General features: G+C 39.2%; 1 protein-coding gene across 9 annotated transcripts in view; it reads right to left on the bottom strand.

Annotated features, from left to right (window-relative positions):
- Positions 1–23,580, bottom strand: part of LOC107218323 (Down syndrome cell adhesion molecule-like protein Dscam2) — a 123,056-nt gene that overhangs the window by 80,190 nt on the left and 19,286 nt on the right. The window lies entirely within an intron of this gene.

The following is a 23,580-nucleotide window of genomic DNA, read 5'->3' as shown; positions in this document are numbered from 1 at the left end:
TACTTCCCTTTCAGTCACTCTCTCCCTTTCACTTCGCTGTTAAGATACAGTCTCATTTCCCCCAGAACCGTGACTGGAATCTTCAATTCATTTTGTACCTACAGTGCCATACCCTTCCAGACTTCCAAATAGACGTACAACCGAACTCCAGCAGAACTCACACCAGGAATCGATTCAAACCAGGCTTATTCGTGCAGACTTTGTTTTGCTCTTTAAACAACAGTCAGCTCTAGTCACGTCCCAAAACCCTTCCCCCGTTACCGTATTTTGTATCTTATCGTCAGCCGGCAGCCACCGTCACTCAGACGTCCGAAAAACCGCCTCCTCAACTTGGAACCAGTAATTGTACAACTTTCACTGCCATTTATCTTTTGAATTGATTTCACCAACTGTCATTAAGCTTTGGCCATGTTTATTCGCTCGTGTTAAGATACTTTAGGGCATGTGTTGAGTCTTCGAAGATCATGAAGTCAGTCCCACACTTGCAATCTCCAAATTAGTTATACATCCGATACTTCTAATGCATCAGTCAACATGCGATGATGCGTACGGAATCGAGTGAAAGTAGGAATATCGTACACGTCAAACTTGGGTTCTCGCATTGGAGCTATAGTCATACAGTTTCAAGCCGAGGGATAATTACACTGTACTTTATAGTATCCCAGTTTAGCGAACACGAACAAAGTTACAGGATCCGTCTGAGAAAGGTTTCCCTGGGTTGATTCCGCGTTTTGTGTAAGTTTAAGCGTGTGTACGTTCAGGAAGGTAGCGAAGGAGAGCAGGATCAGCAATATCTGGAACTCGTAGATAAGGATGGACTAGCGAAGCCTACGAACCTGACACCATGACACTCGCGCGTCCTCGGACAGTCACCCTTGCAAAATTCCTAACATCCCGCTACCAGCAACGAGCCAACAAGACTACGCTCAGTTACGACAGCCTTCAACCTCAGCCGTAAAACTGTAAAGGCTTATTCCACCCGACTTGACATCACAGTCCTCGTACACATTTTGCCTAACACACATGCATAGACGGGGTTTATTGTTTCATGTCCGTGAGAAATTTATCACGGTGAGACAAGGAGAATGTATGGGACATAATTCTCTGAAAGAGTGATGTAAAAATGCTGTCGTTGGATACTGGAACTTATGGTCACTGTTGGTTCATTCTCGAATGAGTGATAGGTGAACCTCGGTGAGCTTACACAGAAGTTGAGTTTGACGTAAACTGCGGAAACGAGTTGCAATCTCACGTCGATAGTAAAACGATGCAAAAAACGGAAGCTTCAGTTCTTGTTGGTTGTTCGAGCGATTTCTTGAAGGCGATGGAATCCATGAATTGATTGAGTGATAGGTGCCGGCGCATTCCTGTCCGTGGAATCCAGACTCCTTTAGAGCCTGGAACGATAGGTATATGTAAACAATCAATCTTCCAATCAAAGTTGGAATTCAGTACTCGTCGAGCGACACCTCTAACGACGCAATCTAAATTCCTAAAACAACGGGGAGTTTCCGTACCATGTACAAGCAGAGGAAGCCGGTGTACACACACGTAAAGTTGTGTTGGTCGGTACATATTTCAGTGGGAAGACGCTTTCACCCTCTGCAGGTGGTATACAGAGAAACAGACATACCTGATGCTGCTGGTAAACTTGGAGGTCTAATTGATCGTGGTGGAGTGATACCCGGAACAAAAGTATACAACCCTCTCTGGACGACTCGTCGAAAACGGAATGCCTAGGAAAGTAAAAGGTTGAAAATCAGACAGCACGTACCCTACCCCGGTACTTTTGCATTTCACTCCGTTCGTTTTATCTCTTTATTTCGGTATCTTTTGCACACTGTATCCCCAGAAAAGGGGAGCTAGAAACTCGTTATCATGTTCCGTCAGTAAAATAGATTACCACCGCTGCCAGTACTAACGACTACTGCTGGTGTATACGTGTCCGTGGTAATTACTGCCTGGCACGGTAGGACCACCGTGGTGGTACCGTAGCATGCAAAATATGTTCTCTTTCAGTTCAGAGTCTATCCAATTCCGCGCGAGCTCACCGTTCTTTGGATTTGATTTTTTCACATCCCTCCAGGGACTCGGAATTCAAATGCGAAATATTTTCATTCCAGTCCGTTATTACACGTAAATTGGCTTGTTCTATTCCATTCCATCTCCAAGAGATGATTATCTCTTGCGACTCTCTTCCTTTGTACGGCTGCAATTTACCTAATGGCTTTACCGGTCCGTGACACTAACGCTGGAGCTACATCGTGAGGGAAATAAATTTTGAAATATGAAAAAACTCAACGCTCTGTGAAAATTTCTCGGCCTTTTGTGACTGTGTCTTATTCGCTGTTGGAGGAAGGCTGAAACATCTAGTGAACATCAGTGGAAAAATATGCTTTCGAGCGTTACTTTGACCAGGGTTTAATATCAGACTTTGATCGATAAAAATCGAATATCCTTTTCAAAGCACAGTTTCTGAATACTATTCTGTTTACCTAAGCTATATCAGTCGGAAATTTTCGAGTGCGTAGGCAGAAGCGTTCGAAGAGCAAGCGGCAGACGTTTCCATTTCATTATTGCAAATTTTCTTTTATTGCCCAGCCTGAGGCGGCGGTGGATGAAAGATATAAGACACTTTGTGCCCCCGGTAATAACACTACGTGGCAATATGGTTGCTTCGCAGCTTTGGAGCTTGCGGTGTGTCGACGTTATAGGGGGTCGCAGCATAAAAAGACCTCCCTGTTTTCCTTATGTTCCAACAGCTCTCCAGTAGCCCTCGTTCTGACATCAGCGCGCTTTCGAGCCCCGTTTCAAGGTGTGAGTGAGAAGTTCATTCCAACCTGCAAAATTGTCCGTGTCGCAAACAGAAGCCCGACCGTTCCGCGTGTACACCAGGCTTTATTATTTCAGAGGAAAAGTTGAGAGCACCAAACTGAAGTTGTAAATTGCTGCGTGGGTAGGTTTCGGTAAATTTTCGTGGCATGCGGCCGAATGGTTGGAATTCACAAATTTGCCACGGAAGATATTCGAGATTTTGAAAACGGGAAACGGTTCCCTTACCTACTCTCGTACTTGTACATAACTAAACTGCTTTAAGTGAACACCGAGATTTTATCCGTTATCGCTGTGTTAACCAAGCCGCTTACGAGCACGATCTTATCTCGAAGAAGCATCGGAAGGGAGCAAAAAGGATTCTCAACTATAATCGGGCGATAAGAATCATCAGGGATTCAGTGTGGCTGGTGGGTTTAGTATATTTATCCACGGGCTACCTGCAGACTACGTTGCCTCTTGCTCAGGGCGAAACGATGACTATATCACATGAATTAAGATTATCCGCTACGATTACTATGGCATAATCACGACGCTCGAAACTTTGATTATCAAGATTCAAGTTTTTGTGTAATTGCTGAATGTTCAAGACCTTGAAAAACTTGGCAATGAAATTTAAAAGGTATTTTCGGGTCCCATCAAACCATAACATGTCACTTTTAATCATCCTCTGCTGTGTGAAATTTCGTATTCATTTTTGCCCCACATCCGCCGCATATCTATTTCCGGTCTCCAATTACGTTCCCGCATTTACGTCACGTCCACTCTTTTCATCTCAATATTCCATCTCATTTTTTCCCCGCAGCGATGTATAATATTTCCTGAGGCATTGCGCATCATTGGGTATAACGTTGGAATACTATTGAAGGAGCGGAGCTAAGGGTCTCGTTCCCGTTTCTATTCATGGTTGAAAAGTTCCTCACCGAAGTAGGTACGAATCACCTTGTGCGAATGGTTCGTTGTTCATCACTGATTCAATTTACCATCTATTTCTCCACAGGTCATTCATGTCATGTATGATCCTTAGATATGCTTCGCAATATGTAGCAGGAAAAACTGTGACCGACACTTCAGTCCCCTCCGTCATGAAACCTCCGTCAATTTTCGCATCTCGAGATAAATTGCTCGGCCAGTTTTCACGTGACTGGAGCACCGTCTATACACCCTTGTCCAGTAGTCAAACGTCAAGTGCACACATCGAGAGAGTCCAATTTTCCTTGTCCTTTCTTGTCCTTTATTTATTTATTTTTTTTCATTTTCTTGCCAAGAGATGACGGTCATCTTCAAAGGCGGTGAACCGTATGGTCAGTTCCACACGCGGTGCGGCCTTTCGCGCCTTTTCACCTCGATATTGAGGCTGAAGGCATCTGGTTGAAAATTGTGAAACGAAAATTGCCACACCGTGACCGTACGAGACGGATATTTGCCAAAGGTCACAGGGCGAGGGGAACGAGGCTCGGTGTTTTACGATATTAAAGGGTTGGCGAATATATTCGTACAATTTTGTAGAGAGGGTCACGGCTCTGTACGATGACGGGACATTTTCCCATCAAACATCCCTCGTATGCTTCAGGTCTGAAAAGAATTTTCTAAACTCCGTCTACCGTTGCAGTTTACCGCGTATTTCTTTCCCCAATCTTCTCACTTTTTTCTTCTGCATTTCTATCTATTCGCATTTACTTGATTCGATACATGTATGTATTTATTGAATTTGCAATGTATTCAGAAGCACAATCGAATCTGTAATACCCGCGTAAGACCCCGTAGGGCTAAAGTGCTTTGCACGGCTTGATATCCTCGTGACGACATGCCTTTGATGTTCGGTTCGGTGGGATCTTTTTTTGTTCTTTCTCTTTTTGTAGAACATGACTAATTACAGAAACTGGTATGTTCAAATGGCCGTCTCGTTTTTATACAGGCCTTCTGAAAGGACAGACTGACTATAAAATGAATAAAATTTCCAACCCACCATCGACATACCCGAGGGAACTCATCTACGATGAAATTTTCACCTGAGTACCATTTCAGAACGCGTCGTCCACGTGTTATTTAACATTCCAAAGCTTGACCCCGGCAAATGAGTTTTTAAATATGAACGTAAAACTGGATACTATTTTTACTTTCATTATTTTTACGGCTTGATCCTGACACTTTTTTCTGTACATCGGTTTTAAATTTAGCTAAAAAATTTTAATATCTTTCTTTCGGATCCGTAATTTTGATACGAAATCACAGCAGTAGCGAGGCGATAAAATGAAAAATCATTCCTGAAATCAATCATCCTGTATATCATTATTCACTGACGTTGTGGATTTGACTGGCTGATATTTGTTCAATAAAACAGACAGCCGGAAGATCAGTTTTAAAACACTTTTCCACACTTTTTACTCTGCTTATCAGTTAATCGACAATCAAGACAATACAAACATCAATAAAGCGCAGAGGAAATTAATTTCCGAGGCAAATGGATGAATGAATTTCATTATAAATTGAAGAATAATTTTCCGAAATTGATATTGATGAGTTTTTAATTGGAAAAGACGATATTCTCTTTTGATTTCTGTAACAAAACCGATTATGAAATTTTCCCAAATTCCGGTGAACTGGATCCGTTGATCAATCCTAGGATTTGCGGAAATTTTCGAGTTCAGTGAATCATTCTTTGCAATTCATTGAACCGAACGTATCAAAATTGGCGAAATCATGTCGGTTGTTCGGAGTTAGTATTGCTTTACAGAAAATTTCTTGAAAAAAGAAAGAACTGGGAGACGGATCAGAGCAGAAAGAAAAACGAAACTTTTCGATATGTACAGCAGGCACGGGGTGCGAATTTGTTATTTTAGGATAGCTCCGAGAGCCGGAGGAATCTTACCAGAAGCGTAGAGATATTGGAACTCGGTGGAATCCAAATAGCATTTTGATTTACATGATCATGAGAGGTACGAGAAAAATGTGAAAAAAATTCTCTAGGCTTATTACGGGTGAGTCTTCGCTTATATAAGGGGCTTTCCACGCCAATTCAGTAAACGATCGATCATGACATTTTTTAATTTCACCAAGGATTTTTTTCTACGTTAACAAGACTCCTGAAAAGCTTCCAAGAATTTTTACAAATTTTTTTAATCACTCGTTTTTGCCCCATGATTTTTTAAACCTATCTCAAAAACTTTTGGAAAAATTCCTAAAAGCTTTTCAGGGGACGTACGAACGTAAAAAAAATCCTTGGTGAAATTAAAAAATGTCATAGTCAACTGTTTACCGAGTTGGCGTGGAAAGCTCCACAAGTACTTTTGCAAATTCAATATATTGTGTGAAAGTTTAGCGCGCTTATAATTGACGTGGGTTAAAGTGTCCCATTTTAAAAAGTGCGAAGCCGGGGCAGAGCCGGCGCGCAGATATAGGTGACAGCATATCCTGCTGAAATTGACGAGGAAAAATGGAAAACACGAGCCGTTCAAATTGCTTCGAGCCTCGATTCGATGTACGTATATATATATATATATAAATTTGATATGAAATACCGTATATATATACGGTATATCCGAGTGTGCTTGCAATGGTTGCTATGGTTACGCTCCATTGCCATCTCCAGGTTCTACCTCACACGTTTTTTCCCGCTACTTTTTCTTCTTATGTATAGAATATTTGCGAAGAAATTTTTTGTCAAATTTCACTCGGATCTAATTTCTGGAGTGAACAATTTTCCGTGAAAATTTTGAGACTGTTTAGATATCTTTCATGAGGTTCTGGAAGTCTTATAAGCAATGTGGACTTCGCTGAAAAATCTGCTCAGTAATTGTTTGCTTATTGGAATTCGTGAGTTTTGAAAGAGAATTTTATTTTCTTCTGATTTGACGGGTGTGAATATAAATATAAGAAAATCAAAAAACCGAAGAGTTTATACAATACCGAATTCTCAGAAGTGTGAAAATCTATTTTATAAAATTTTTAAAATATAGACAGTCGAAATAGTGCGAGTCAAAACGTAGTAGAGTCGAAGAAAAGTAAACCAAAATTCTTCAAGAGTTTGAAATTTTTCCTGTCTGTGCTTTAATCTATCTAAAAAAACTCTGCCTTCTCTTTATTTCAATTTTCTAAATTTTAAAACTCTGCAGCATAGATTTTTGATCTTTAGAACTTTGATACCGCGAGCCTTCCACGTTCTAACCCCTCCCCGAATAATTCGATCATCATTTGTATAACCTTTTTCTTCAGCTCCCGTACATTTCATCAAGACTACAGACACCCGACTAGGAGGTAGTAAATTTATATTTTTAACCATCGGTAAAACGGAAAGAAAATTTCCAAGAAATCGTACGTCAAGAGAAAATTTAGAAAAAAGAAAAAAAAAAAACGCAGACGATGCGTCGAGTTACTGGGTAGTGAAGACCGTTCGTGCGTAAGGAGAGGAGGATCGTTGGAGTGGTTAGCGCAAGGCGAATGATTGCGTAGGACGAGCAAACGGGGAAGTCCGGGGCGTCTGACTAGCACGCAGCTTTTACTACTGCCACTTGTTCCGGCGCACCTCGAGTCTGACTGATTCAAAGGGGGGATTCCCCTAGACGCGAACTCTCGTTTCGTTCGGTAGACTACGCTTTACGAGTGCCGTTCATTCTTTTATCCAACCCCCCCCCCCCCCCCCCCCCCTTTCCGCCCTTCTCTTTCTTGCCCGTTTTTCCTTTTCGCCCTGAGAAACTCCCGGAGCCATTACCTCCTCACCCCTGATCGTATAGCATTGAATCAAACGCTAATAGAACCGATCGGTTCGTATCTTGAGACGATTGTTTTCTCGTTCAACCCTCGCGCGGACGATATATTGGTAAGCGAACTCGGGTTCGCCGCTAAATAACAATACCACTCGGAAAATCAGCGCCAAGATTTCTTCTTCGACACGCTTCGAGAATCCGCGGGGATTGAAATTTTTTTTCTGCTCGATGTCCGTCTTTCCGTTATTGGACGAAATTTTTCAGTTTACTCTGTACACTGTTGGTTTTCTTTTTCTCTCTCTCTCTCTCTCTCTCTTTTGATTCTACAGTTGTAAATAAAACAATTCTTTCTTCGAAAGAATCATTTTTCGATATAATAACGCTATTAATTTTTCTGATTTCGATTATTTTTCTTCAAGAAAAAGGTTCCTGCACGCGAAATGAAGAATTATAATTTATTTAGTCGAGCTGTAAGAAATCGGAAACTAATTTTTGCTTCGGAGTTCCTCGACGTCACGTACCGCATGCGGCAGAGCGACTCGACGATGTTGTAAATCGAATTTATATAGCTGGCTAGTTACGAGAGGAAGTAGTCGCGATCTAGAACGTGCCGATGGGTTCTCACCTGTTAGCTCGCCGATAAATCAGATGTTCAATTGCACACAACCCAGGATATATATAAGATTTATTTTCAAGAATGCGACGTCTTCTGCAGTCTGCATAGACTCTATTTGCGTGAATGAATCAGGCTTGTTCATGAAAATAAGTCTGACATATTTTGAAGAAAAAAAAAAAAAAATTGGACGAATTTTCCGACAATTATCATTAACTGCGAGCTTTGCGTTCGGTTTTTCATAGTAACGAACGAAATTTATTTTCTCTCGTAACGGAGCTTTTGCGGCGAAAAACGCACCGGGGTGTGAATTTTTGATAACAACTGTATGGATTTGCGTAGAGAAGCTTTACAGCTCAGGCTTTTGCTGCAGGGCTTTTACGTTTCAATCTTTCAACTCACGCTTACATAACGTATGAAATTTTTATATACCTCTCAATACGCGATGCTTTGGACTCCCTCGGGTGTTTGATTTCGGCATCGACGTAGAGCGAGAAAAATATTTGTTAATCATTTTCGCACCCGTTCGGTCTAGCGAAAAATGAAAATCCGCACATTCATTTTTCCCCCACTCGCGACCTAACGCGTAGATACCCGCCTCGACTTCACCCTGTTTCAGTGTTTTCTAATGAAGCACGATTTTATGGATGAACCATTCCGCTTAAAAGAGGGAAAGAGGAACGAGAGAATGGACCGAAGGGGGAAAATGTCGATGAAGCAGGAGACGGGGTGTGCAGGCTGATAAACGCGCTTTGCGAGACCTTCCATTCAGCGAGAACGCCTCTTCCAACCACCAAAACGGGGGTGAAAAGTCCCCGACCTACGATATCGGACAATAAAATCGATCAAAGTTTTCTCTTGGGTGAAATTTGGATGAAAACTAAATGAAATAAATTTCCACAATTTGTCAATGAATTTTTCGATTCGATTCAATTTTTCCAAAATCAATACAATTCTCCTCCGATTCTACAAACTTCATTGAATTTCGCTGAAACTATAACGTAAAAAAAAAAAATGTGCGGTGAAATTTCATAGACTACGTATAATTTGGTATTTGTTAATCTAACACAATTTCGTGTCGAATTTCCGACTTAACCAGAAGAAAATTGTCCGTTTTCTTTCTTTGTTTTTTTTTTCACATTTTAAAAATACGATAGCAACCTTCATGACACCAAGCACTTGCTATCACGTTTGAGTCGATTGTATTCTATCAATTATTGTCTATATTCATCTGATAGAATGTTAAACAAATAGTTGTTGAGGCACTTCCTCAAATTGTTACGAATAAGAATAATTTCATTGCACATTAACCGAAGTATCGTAACATTTTCATCAAACAAAATGTCCAGCGTGATAAAGAACGAAAGAAGGAAAAATGAGTAAAGCCAAACAGTGTGTAATAAAATAATACTTGTCGCAAAAAATTTTATCATGTAAACAAAAGAGAAAAAAAATAAAACAATATAAAAAAATTGGTAATATCGTACCGCTGAAATAGCCAACGGCGAAGTTTAATAACTGCGTAAACATAAATTTTTACGAGATAGGAGAGGAGAGGAGATGAGAGGAGGTGGCTAGATACTTTTAATGAGTGCAGAAGCACCGAGCGTTCGCAAATGCCAACGAGAACGGGCCTGTAGCGTCCGCCAGAGCGACCGGAGGGTAATCCAAAATATATTACCAGGGCTTTGTGCCACCCCTGTTGCCCGGCCAGTCACAACCCCGACTGCAACCACCACGGGCCGAAGAGTTATTGCTGGCCTAGCCGCCGTTGGAACGAACCGCCCGATGTGGAAGTAGATAACAAACCGGGGCTCGTCAAAATTAAATATTATTTTCTTTTTTTTTTATACAACGTTGCCATTCCGTAGCAATTTTTTATTACTCGTTATTTATAAGGACGAATGAAATGTTAAGGAAGGGGAAAAAAGCATTCGAAAAACCACTAGCTATGTGTCATCAGTTGCTTCGACGACGAAGCAACAGTCATAGACTGTGTCGCGGAAACGAATCTGTTCGAATTCGAATAACGCGAATAAGGATATCAACAATTTGGTAAATGACTTTATGATTGAAGCGTTGAAAATAATTCAATGCTATTGTGCTTTCGATCCGATTCTAATGTTCTGAGCTTATTTTCTTCGCGATATGTTACACGGAGGGAGAGGAGGATTATTTGCATCAAGTTATATTCGTTTGATTCGGCTAAATTCGGCGAACGCAATGCATATTTACTTGATTCTCAATTTGACATAGATTTGAATCAAACCTTTGAATGATCTGGTTGAGTGTCGATTTATTCGAGATAAAACGGAGCGAGTTCCTTGCAATAATCTGAATTTAGTATGATGAAAATATGTGACTTTAATGACTAAAAATTTGATTGAACGTACCTCAATCATTGTACCGACCATGGATAGAATCTATTGAATGATTTCCAGCAGCAAGTTTTGTCAGCAAGTAAAATGAACGGAAAAAGACCAGAATTTAATCATTTTGAACGTTCTAATAATAAAACCGTTTCACAAATGTTTGATATATTGGCTTGTGTAATTGGAATTTGTTGAGATAGATTTTCAGTTTTTTCAAACGGTTTTTTCTCTTCGCCCAATTTTTGAATCAGGAAATCGGACCGATTGATCCTCAATTTAACCCAACGCATTCGTATGTAATAAGTCTCTGGAAATATTTTCGATGTTTTGATTTTTATATTTCTATCTCTTTATCGTAGACTTGAATTAAAATAATACCGAGCAGCCACTTCAAGGATAAATATTTACGGTTTCTCCTTAGTTTTCTCATTTTTCAATCGAGTTTCCGGAAAAATATTTTCCTTTCATTTCCTGTTCCGAAGATGGATCGACACACGAAGAAAAAGGATTCGTGATAAAAAAAACAGGTGTTCATTTTATCGAGACAAACATTAGTAATAACAAAGAATATTCTTCGGCGTCGATATAAAAAACAAAACAGCTGTCTCGGCAATAAACTTATAAGTCCTGTTAAAGATTCGTAACTCTCGTGATTTCTATTTGACACGATGATTTAAAAACAAAAATATTTTGCATTTTTTATATTGGTTTGTACCGTTTTTTTTCCAAGAAATTACAAATATCCCAAATCTGCTGACAATTTCTCTCCAGCTGTTTTTACGCATTCAACCTTCGCATTATTGAGCACTCAAATCAGTGACCCACAAATTTTGAGAACTAAATCTGTCCAAAATACGTTGTACGAAATTCAAGGCGAATTCTAAATTCTACGTAACAATTAATAATTCGAAATTTATTCATAATTGTGGGGCAAAACGTTACCGCACCAACTTCAGATAAGATTCATTCATCTCTGACCCCTTCAGCCCCGCAAAACCAACCCTAGTGGATCGGATTCCCTCGAGACTCATTCGCAGATTTAGGAGGGGTTGTTGGGAAAACGGCTCTTTAATAGTGCACGTTTCCCCTCCTCGAGGATTTGAAAATCGACCGCGGTTTTATTAAGAACTAGGCGAACGTTCCCGGCGAAAACGAACGAGTGAATGAATCGAGAGACGATTTTCTTTTTCTTATTTTGTTCAAAAAATGACGCCAATTTTCACGAAGCAAATTTGAGCCTCACAGATTGAACGAATCTGTGCAACTTCGGATTCTTTTTTTTTTTACACATTATATCCAGATTTAGGTGCCTGTTCGTATTTATGAAACTGATAGATTCTTTGTTTGCAGTGGATTCATCGGCGTATCGCTGATTCCTAATTGCATAGTGCGAAATCTTGTCGAGCGCAATCAATTCGGAGACTGAAACGTCAAATTCGCAACATCCGCGCGTCTAATTAGCAGGAAGGTAATCAGCAGCAGCAGGAACGCTAATCAATATTAATCCTGAACTAAACTATAACGGCAGGAACGTGTATATATCTTTCCGAAATCTAATGATACCAAGATAATGAAGACGTGATAATCCGCGAAATGGAAATATTCCCAAATACCTGGAAAGCAAATTAATACCATATTATATTCTCTATAATTATTCTTTTTGGGTACGACGAAAATTGCAGGAATTATACTTTGTGTAAAGTCCTGAGTTTTTGAGGAAATGAATCTTGAATTTCTGATTTGCTTGACTGGACGTAAGAACCCTGGTAAAAATAATTTTGACGCCTGATAACGAATTTCATTTCACGATTAGGTAAGTAGAGAAATTCAGATACTTTCGTAGTTCTGGCATAAAATTTTTAGTAGCTTATCGCACTTTTTCATAGATCATCGTCGTATCTCATACATAATTGTAGAATGGCTCGCGTTTACGCGATCATTTTTCTCAGATCAAATTTTGAAGTGGACATAATTTTTTGTAGAATATCGTGTAATTTCTCATTTGGAAAAATAAAAAATGTTAGCTTTTTCACAAGCCTTGAGACAAGCTGGGTTCAATAATATGCGACAGATTCTCTAAATCCGTCTAGATCACACTCAAAAGATAAAAAGATGAGTATTCGAATCAAAACCCAAATTTTGCTAGGTAATCAACTTGTCTGCCATAAGTTTTCCTTGTGTGAGTGACGCGACATTTATCGTTGTTTCGGAAATGCATCGAGTTCATGAAAAGTTATACTATTCAGCGAAATTCTAAGAATACTGCAAGAAAAACAATTTACGTTGTCTGGATTCGAAGTTGTAATTATCATTCTTAAAAAATTGTGAATTATTATAATTTCTTGTAGAAACTGCTAGTTTTTTCCGAAATTTCACGAGTTTCTACGAAAAAAAAAAAATCTATTTCCTCCGTATCGGAAATCGTCATAATTTTTTAACGAAAATTGTAGATTTCTATCAACAATGTTCCACGCTTTTGGACTATTTTCTACAATCTTCAATTAACTACACTTTATTGTAGTAGAATTGGCGTGGGAATTATTTTTTCATCAGAGTATAACTGATCTGCACTGGTGCAAATACCTTTCGATGATACTCGAGAGGGTGAAAACAGCCGGAGAAAATCTTGGCTGGCGTTAACGCGCCGCGTCCAACCCTCTTTTATTGTTAGTCGACCGTACCGCTGATTAATCTCTGCTACTTGTTGATTTCTTCCGAGGTGGACAGAGATTCGCTTATACGTGTGCCTGCAGACCTCTTAATCCCCTACAAAACTTTCTTGGGCGAAAAAACTGCCGGCCGCTGCACCGCCGAGAAAGTAATAAAATAAAAATGCCAGATCAGGCGTCAAAGCGGGGTGGAAGACTTTCGTCGATAAATCTGTCGAACTCGTTGAAAGCTTGAATGGCAGGTTTTTTCAAATTTTTGTATCAGTACAAGCTGCGTAGATCTCTTTGAAAATATAAAAACAGAAAATGGATATCAACGCTTCGTGTCGAATTGCTAAATATTACTGAAAATTTAATAGTTTTTAGGTAGCTTGATTTTGTTCTAGTTATTTTATTCCGAAGACTATTTTTTACAAAGTCGACGAAATGGATTCTTTTTTGTTGAATAGTGAATCCAGCATTGCAATTTGTTAATTAATCATGACCAATGCAGGTGCAATGTTGTGAAATTAAATATACCACGATAAAAATTTTACTAAAAAACGTTTCTCGCGTTAGTGAATTTGTAGAAAATAGTCTTTTGAATAAACGAGTCGTCGCAGAGTCAAATCGAACAAATCTAGTAAATTTTTTAACAATTGATCTGAAGCTATTTGAAACGTAAAAAGCACCGAAATTTGCGCTTCGGTTCATTATTCCAGTATTTTTTATTTCCTCATTTTCTCAAGAGATTTTCGCGGCTTGCGAATATACTAATTGATTAAATACATCGAACGAATATTACGACTATATCGACAATGAAGCTGATAAACACTATCGATTATTGATCAATCATCCACCTCGACTTCCTCCTCTCTAGATCTGACAATAAGAACTGTCGCTTAATTCTGGTATAAGCGGTTCGACCAAAAGCATGGTCCTAATTATCGGGATTTCGAGGCACATCGAACGACCCGGTAGTTCTGACCGGGACCCGAAACGCCGTATGAAGGGGTGTCGGTTTAGGACGGAAACCCGAGAAGTTGATGATAATCCGGCTTTTCACCCTCAGGATACGCGAACGGTCTGATTTAAGGCGATATAAATTCGGCCGAGATATCGGATTCACGATTCGGATTGAGTTGGCAAAATTTTTCTATCCATTTTTTCTCTTCACGTTTAACAGCTGCTGAAGCAAACAAGTGACCCAAGTCGAATAATTCGAACGTGTAAAACGAAAAATAAAAAGAAAAAGGAAAAAACCGTATAGATAAAAATTAAAAAATCGTCGCAGGTCAGAAACTCGGAATCTCCGTACCGTCACAGCTAAGGGATGAAATCTTTGATCCGAGAATTCGATTAGTCTCTGTCCATCTGTGGAGATTCCCGCACATATATATATATATATATATATATATACTATATACATATATGTATATATGTATATACATACACCCAGCCAAAGTGCTCGAGTTCTTTCTTAGGGATTTTCTAAAGGATATACTCTTCCTCGGACTCGGGTCCCGGTTCCACGTGTGTTTGCCTGTGTGTCGTTGACGCGAGAAACGGTTCTTGCGAGGTGTGAAGTGTTAGATCTATAGAAGGGAAGGAGGTGTGCCGCGGATGAACGCGAGAAGAGTGATGTATTTTCTGAGGATTTTTGCTAAGGAATGGCTTTCTCTGACTGCTACGCGACGGGTCTCTTCGGAATATCGGAGGCGAAAAACGTGCGAGGAAAATCTCTCTCTGCCAGGATTGGTTCGTAGTGGCGTTTCCTCAAACGGGGTGATCTACCCTCTCTTAACCCTGGCCGGTCACACCTCGGTAGAATCGCGTAACGGTCAAACCGGATAAAATTCAGAGCAAGAGTGATTTTTTGCTTCAAAAATGAGTTGTAAGAATCTAACGAAGAATCTTGGATTATTCAAGGATCGCGGAAAAAGCTCGCTAACTTTTTCCAACCAAAATTGACTGTTTGAACATTGCAAAACTCATTAGGGTCAGGGCGGTAGGACTTGAATTTCGTTACAACCTACAGGACGAAATAAGTGTAGAGGAAGAATTAGCTGTGCATCTTAATTAGAAATTAGTGATCCCTGCAAAACTCGAAAAAATTTATACCGAATCTGTTGCGTGAGTCGCAAGTTTGGCAAGTAGGAATGGGAACTGAAATTGAACACTTGATCCCAAGGTGTACAGTTTGTGAGCAATGTAGTAACTCAAATGCCAAAGAACCATTAATGTCACATGACATTTCAAAAATCTCATTTAATAAAGTAGCGAGTGAAGTTTTGGAATTTTAGGGTAGTGGTTATCTGGTTTTGCAAGATTATTATTTCAAATGGTTTGAAGTGACGAAACTGAAAAACGAGACTTCAACCGAAGTCATTAAGAAATTAAAAGCTGGATTTTCTACTCACGCGATACCACAAAATTTGACAAAATTACAGAGCATTTTGTAAATAAACATTCACGTCTTCCGTAGATATACACTTTATTAAGATTGCTCGTATAACAGAAATAACTTTTAAAAAGATACACTAAACTAAAAATTTCTTTCAGTGTAGTATCGATGTAATCAAACCTCGTGATCATTGTCATGTACATTTGCGAAAATTGCCACTCATGTTCATCTCACCGGCTTCCTTCTCACGCTTATGGCAGATTAAATCACCGTCCGAAATGGCGAGGATCGCGTGTCTCTGCTCAGTTTCCACATTCGTACGAATTTCGTCCTGTATTTTCGCAAAACAGGAAGAAAATGAGAAAACCCGTCGTACAAAGAACCGTCATTTCTTCTGATGACAAACGCCGTTTGTTTCTTTTCATTTTTATCTCTCATACATGAAGAAAACTCTAAAAATGGAACAAATATTTCAGCCCGTCTAAAAACAGTCAACATATTCTATTCGTTGATGGCTGGAACGTTGATGCACAAACCTATCAAATTTCGCTGATGCCGTGTGACTTTCACCCCAACACCGAGTGGAATAATCAAAAATATGATCACGTCTGCGACAAAAATTGGCTTGGAAAATGATGAGGGATTTTCTCGACGAAGTGCGTGTTTATACGTCCCATCTTTGTGTGATAATTTGAGGAAAGGAAAAAAACCAGGGGGTGGAAAATTATGCACGAAACGTTATCCGTCTAACCATTACTGTATGAAATGATCCATGAAACGAGATATAAGACGAAGGAAAATTGACGCTGTCGGCTGTTTATCAAATCCGACATACTTCCGAACGCGAGTCTTTGTAAATCACATCGAAGTCGAGAAGAAGTTGTTCGTAACGTTTGCCGAGTAGCGATATTTGCTCGAGGGGCAAGAGGGTGAAAAGTTGAAAAGTTACAAGCCGAACGATTTTCCGCAAATTCTCCTCGATCATTTAACAATTGTTCAGCTTGTTCGGGACTCTCGACAGCCGTTTTACGAGCCGGCCGAAGCTGTCTTGAGATCGTAAACAACCCGCGGAGGATTTAGAAGGCTCTTTTACCCCCCGGCTCCGCGACCCCTTCACCCCAGGAACTCGTATTCACTCTCTTCTCATGTTTTGGACAACTCACTGTCCTCCAAATTTGGTTCACCCAGAGTCGGAGTCGGAGCGGGGTTGAAGTTTCGAATTTAAAAAGTTCCGTAAGCGCCTAATTCCGAATTATTTGGTGGCGAAACTTGAAGTAAAGTAATCAAACTTTGAAGAAACAACAAAGTTTCGAATGGTCGGAAAGCCGACGGCTCAAAGTTCCGAAATGCAACAGTTCGAAAGTTCGAGTTTCGATAGAGCGGAATTCCGAAAATTAATATATACTCACACAGCGTAGTTTACTCAACGATTACGTGTAAAAAAAACCTAAGAACGGAAAATCGGAATGACCAGAATTCCGAGATAAAAATATCGAAACACAAACTGACGTCGAAGAAACATCAAAGTGATGAAATTTCACCTTGCCAAAAATTCACGGACCTAAAAATCGTCGATCATCGGCGTTTCGATACATCGGATTAAAAAATTTTCTCATTTTCGCACTTTCGAAACCTCGATGTTTCGTCAGAGTTTATTGTCTCTACTTTAAGTTTCGCCACAATAATTCGAAATTTGGCGCTTTCGTAACTTTCCAAGCAGGGAATTTCAACCCCCCGCCCATCCGAGTCCTACATCTGGACGGCGAAAAATAGAGTGAAGAAAAAAAAGTAGCCAGCCACAAAGGGCCAGAGGTAAAAGTAGACTCGGTGAGTGGCACTTGAGCCAGGGAGGATGATTTGCATCCTGAAGTTAGGTGACTATTTATCACGCGGCGATGCCCGGAGCGTCGCGGCGGTAGGTATCCGCCATTTTGGAATGTCTGTAACGCCGATAAACGCGAGCCAACATCAAAGGGAGAGCTTCTCGGCTAGGCTACCCTTCTTCTCCCCCTCCCTGCGCTTCTACCACTTTTTCTAAATACCTACGACCCATTTTCTCTCTGCTGGCCATGCTGCATGAACATTTCAGGCTGCAGCGGGTTGCTCAGGGAACTTCATACACGTATCTGTGTGCGCCTGCCTGTCCAGGTACCCTGCAGCGAAAAAGAAACGCTAGGAAAAAGGAAGCAGATGAGAAGAGCAGAGAACGGCTCACCTCGATAGCTCTATATTCTTCGTTACGTAAAGAATGTTTCGTGAAAAGTCATCGCAGTTGCTACAACTGAAACGTTTTAATACCGATTGAACGTGAGATGAAAAAGACCGATAAAGAAAAATGTAGCGGATAGTTTGAGATAGTGTCAAGAAATACGGATTATTCATTTATTTAGCTGGTTATTAACGAGTCGTACCGTCAAGTTTATCGTGTAACGTAAAATGAATTCTTCCTACTCGTCGCAAACCAACAGACTTGGCATGATAGTTCTAAATATAAATAGACAGCACATACTGTATAAATAAAAGTATAATCGCATCTTAACAAAAACCGACAAATATTGAAAACAGAGAAAGATATTAAAAACAAAACAATGACGATTAAACTGGATAATTAATATTATTATGTGCTATTTAGACTGTTGAAAATGATTTTCGATTCTCTTTCCTCTTTGATATTGAGCATCGAAATAAATGAGTGGCTGATTGATTGCCTGATCCGAATTTTCTTATTGAATTATACTTTCGGAATTTATAGTCTCGCACAGATTTAAAATAAATTGTCTTCTTCAAATGTTGTAAGTCTACTACTACTATTTATTTTGAATAGGATACATCGTCGCCCAACGATCAGAAATTCAGTGTTGTTTTCAAATAGAGCTACCACTCTTTCGAGTATCCGGATTATCCGAACAACCCGGATCCACCGGATCGAACGCTTGAAAATTCAGATATCGGGACTATTTGGACAGTTCGAGTGCTCGAGTACCCGTCTATGCGTACTATCCGAAATATTCGAATAGTTAGAGCGCTTGATTTATTTGAATACTTGAACTATACGAATAATACGAATAGTTCGGTTTCCCACGCGGGGTTCGTGTTAGGATAGTTGTACCACAAGTATTACAGCTACGTGTTGGTTATAACTACTATTACACGTCTACTTTTGAAAATGTCTGCGAATTCACTACGGATTTTTTACGCAGAAACGGAACCAAAATACAGTTTCTGTACAGCAAAGTGGAATTGCCATACGTTCCGTGTGAATTCGACAGCTAACTCGCGATCTTATAAAACTTTGTTGCAAAAATACACAACGGTTTTTCAAACTTTTTAAATTTGCGTGTAAACGTAATTTATTTGCAAATTTTGTACAAATTTTTCTGGACATATTAAGTATTTGGATACTTGAACTATACGGATACTCACTCTCTCCGAATATCCGAATTACCCGGATACTCGAACCATTCGGGTACTCGAACTATCAGAATTTGAAGTTTCAGAACTTACGAATCCAAGTATTTCTGATATCCGGATTACTATTAATTCTGACGGTTTCAAAAAAGATTTGTTGTTCAGACATCGACAAGCACATTATACATAATCGATACATCGGCGGTACGGAGAACAACAAATTTTCAGCAAAACTAGTCGGTTGTTCTAAAGTTGAAGGTACCAGAACCTACAAATATTTCAAACCCACCAGAATCTATACCAAGTTCTATGTAAAAAAATTCACGTTTAAATTCTGCAGTCATCGTTTCAAGCGACGTAACAGCCCCCTTAAATTCAACCGTGAAAATTTCCGCATGCATGAAATTTACAAGCGGTACAGAATATCGGGCAGAAACTGTTTTTCACTAGTAAACTTTTTATCTCGTCCACGATTATTTCCACTTATTCCTTAAATGCACCACTCATCGTCGTTTCCATTGCAATATGGGGTTCACTCTTGGACATGCGAATCTTGCGATGCGTGAAATATCGGTCCATGTAGCGACGCAAACACGTTGATGGGGTGCGTGTTTTTTCCTAAAGTACCCATGGCAAATACGGATTTTTTATTTCCATTTTTCCACCACCATAAATATGCCAAATGAGTTTCCGAATGGAGATGTGAATTTGTTGCAAGTCACGTTGAATTCTATCATTTGAGTTTCAGTAGCGCAACGCGTATTAACCTGGTCCTCGCACAAGCGAGATACTCTACTTTACTTTACGTTCTTATTTTATCCTTGTTCTTAACTGCTTCAACGGTTCAAAATACTCCCCTCTCTCTCCGTACAGAGAAACTTCAATCTTGGCTAAAACCCATTAGCCAATCATCCGCTCTGTAAGTAAGAACCACGGTTCGCTCAAACTTCTGGGATTGGTTAGTGCTGCGGTTAGACTGCGTTATACTAGCCAGTTTAAAACGAGAGATAAGATCTGGGCTGATACTCTCGATGGAACCTACGCGAAACTTTAACCACTGTTCCCATCCTTGTCAATGTCTCTACTCTGGCAATACGTGCCTTTACTTGAGGCGGGGTTGAAATTCCAAAATTGCAAAGTTCCGAAAGCGTCAATTCCGAATGTCTTTCGAAACTTTTAAAATTCGGAACTTCAGCCCCGCCCCCTTTACTTTGTTAGTTTTGTGACGAAACATTTTATTCGTTAATCTGAAAAGCCAACATCCCAGAGCATTATAAGTCATAAGATAATCTGTATCGTGATTTGTTTAATATTTGTTTGAGTTAAGCCTATTAAAAATTAATAGAACGAAGCTTGCAGAGATTACAGTTATAAGATTAGACAAAAAAAAAAAAAAATTCATAATTGGATGTGTGGTAAAAACTACTCAACACTCTCAGACCTCCCGAGTAATTTTTTTCCTCCTTTTTTTTTTTAGTTCGAGCAATTAGGGTTTGAAGTTATACATAAAAAAAAAGCTCTAAACTCGGTAGATTTATATTTATTTTGAGCTTGAAGTTGAAGTTGAAATTAGCACTCGTGAAAAAAATGTCACTCCGTCAGTTCCGATTTCTCGAGTTTGTTTTTCCGTACGAACAAACGAGGGGAGAGAGAGAGAAAAAAAATGGGGAGAAAAAGAAAAGTCATCATTGGGTTATACGCAACGCTGCGATGCGTATAAACGGTTCTCCGCTTCAACGCAGTTAAAGTTACAAAGTTTGTTTTTCGTTTCAAAATTCCGTATATTAATGCGTACTTGTCAGCTGATCGAATGATTGATTTAACGACGCGGATTGAAGGCGCAGAAAAAAGTCATAGAAGGCACCAAAATTCCTCCGATCGTCAAAGTAAGACATTTTGAAAATCCAATTCAATTCATATGACAGTTACTGCAATTATTTTCCGGTAAGTTTTTTCAACGAGCACAACTCAAATATTATCAGACAGGAAATCTGTGGAAAATGATAAGTATAAGTAGCTTGGACAAACTTTAGAGAAGAAAATAAGATAAAACTAAAGTCTCTATCTACATTTCTCTCTTGATTATTGCGAATATTTGTGCGAATCTGTGGAGAGAATCACTTTTGTTTTCCTCAAAAACTGCCAAAGCAAGGTAGATTTGAATTTCCTCTCAACCGGGTGTACATGAAATTTGTGCCTGAAAAATAAACCATTGTCTACAAAGTTTGAACCACTACAATTATCGAAAAAAATCAATACCACGGGTGGAAAAAGCAAAATGTGTAAAAAAACGTCACTGGTTCCATTTTCTTCGATGAAAAGTTGCAAGCTTCCGAAAATAAAGGTTCGACTCACGTGTCATTTAACAGAATAAAAAGCCAACTCACCGTCTTTCCACGTATTTCCCCGACACGAATCGTGACGTTTTTTGATGTACGAGTAAAAATTCATCCTCTGTGTCAAAACCCCGAGCTTACGACGATTCGTCGTTATACTCTGAGCGTAAAAGCTGCATATCCTGTACCGGTCCACTGCGGCTGAACCCATTTTCCGTATATCTGCCCCATCGAGCGCACAAGAGGTATTATATATCCGATAGCAAGCCGTGTATCCGAGCAGGCGTGGCTGTAGGTGCATGGATACAGTGGCCGGTTCTATGCGCAGATGAGTTTTACGGTAGGGTTATGGGGCCGGAGGACGGAAGCTCCAAGAGAGCTTGCACCATTTTCCCGCGTAACGTATCTGGCTCAAAGTGTTACATATATTTCTGACGCGTTCGAGTTACACTTTCTCAAAGGGTGTCCGATTATCGATACACTCGTTACTGCTCGCCTGTTTATTCAATGGTACATTACGTCACAAGGGAATAATCGACTTTTAATCCTGTTCTACGTGAAAGATTTTATTTCCGTCTCGACTCTGGCCACATTATTGAACTAAAAGTGTTTTCCTTTTACGCGTAAGTGTGATATGTCAGTTTGAAAGCTGTAATATTATTGAAAATGTATAATAAGATAGTGGGATGTAGTTGAAAATGGATGGGAAAGAGAGAAAACCGGTAAAATTGAAATATTCATTTGCGGGAAATATGATCACAAAAAAAAAAAAAAAAACACACTTTTCTTTTACAAACTCTAAAATTTACTGCTTCATTTGTAGATTTTTTTAATTTGTGAAGTGTTTACTTTTTGTTTCTTTCTTTTTTTGATCGTCTTTCATCGCTTTGACAAAATTAAATTCAATTTCATAGAAAAGCGAAACTTTTGGCAACCCCTCGGTTCATATCACTATCGCTGAAGATTTTCATGCGATAACGTTTGGACTTTGATTAATCGCGCGACGCTGCCACGAGCAGATTATTATACCTAATTAATGTACGCGACGTGTGTCGTTTAGAGAAATGCGTAGACAATGTGTTTCGGAAAAGGGCTCGTTGTATAATTAGTCAATTCATCTTAATGATAATGGAGTAATTCTGATGACGGAGGACACGCTGCTGCAGAAATTATAGAAACGTGAGGCTGGTATATTAACGTTGTATAGAAATCGCAAGTGTTAAATTATCACGGATAAATTCAAGGCATGATTTCGGGCTCAAAATCCGGCATTCATGAATCGAATATCCAAAGACTTCGACGCCTGATTCGGTACGAAACCATTGAAATGTCGAAAGAAAATTAATCGACGATTCTTCACTTTAAAAACACGTACGAATAATCACTTGACGTTTCAAAATTAGCCGTATTTATCAAGATGAAACAGTAAATTTTAATGAGCCAATAATTAACGTCCTCGCCAGGCGCTTCTAGCGAATCCCAGTAGCGCTTCGTAAAAGCCATAAATAATAAATATCGTTGAAAAACGGAATAAAGTAACATCTCGCCGAGCCGTTACGAAGCGCGGAGGCTCGTTAAATTTCCACTAATTTATTTCAGGTCTCAAATCGCAGCGGGAGCTGATATATTATACACTGAAAGAAAAAAGTCGTTGAATCAAAAAAAAAAAATATATAAATAAATAAATAAAAATAATGTCTTCGATCAATTAAATGCGGCGTAACGAATATTTGGTTATTAGAAAAATTTATAAGCTGCCGGAACTAAATGAAAAATACTTCTGTTGACTGAATTAATATTCAACACAAATACGAGGATCTATAGTCAACGAAATATTAAGATAAACGACCTGTGTTATATAGTTAATATGAAAATCATTTTGTTTGTCTGAATATCGTACTTTTTCATCTAACAAATGTTTGATCGATGCAAGATCGTGTTTTGTTTTGTAGTGTTTCAATGATTAATTGAAATAAATTATTTGTTCACTGTTATAGTCTCATATCGTTCGGGTAAAATAATGCGTAGTCTATAAAGTAAGGTAATGTTTTATTAGAATTGCTATGAATTTCGACTGACGAGACTGAATGGAATCAAAGGAATTCCCGAATGGTTTATATGTAATTTCTTTACTCTGGTTAATACATTCAAATTCAAATGCTGATGAAAAATAAAATTGAAATCCTTAGTCTAATTACGACGGTTGGTAAAATTTTCAGTAACGTAAATAACTTGCAATTATTCGCAAGTCGAATAAAACG

Source organism: Neodiprion lecontei, chromosome 2 (assembly GCF_021901455.1).
Source record: "Neodiprion lecontei isolate iyNeoLeco1 chromosome 2, iyNeoLeco1.1, whole genome shotgun sequence".
Classification (NCBI taxonomy): Eukaryota; Metazoa; Arthropoda; class Insecta; order Hymenoptera; family Diprionidae; genus Neodiprion; species Neodiprion lecontei.
This window is presented reverse-complemented; position numbering and strand designations above follow the sequence as displayed.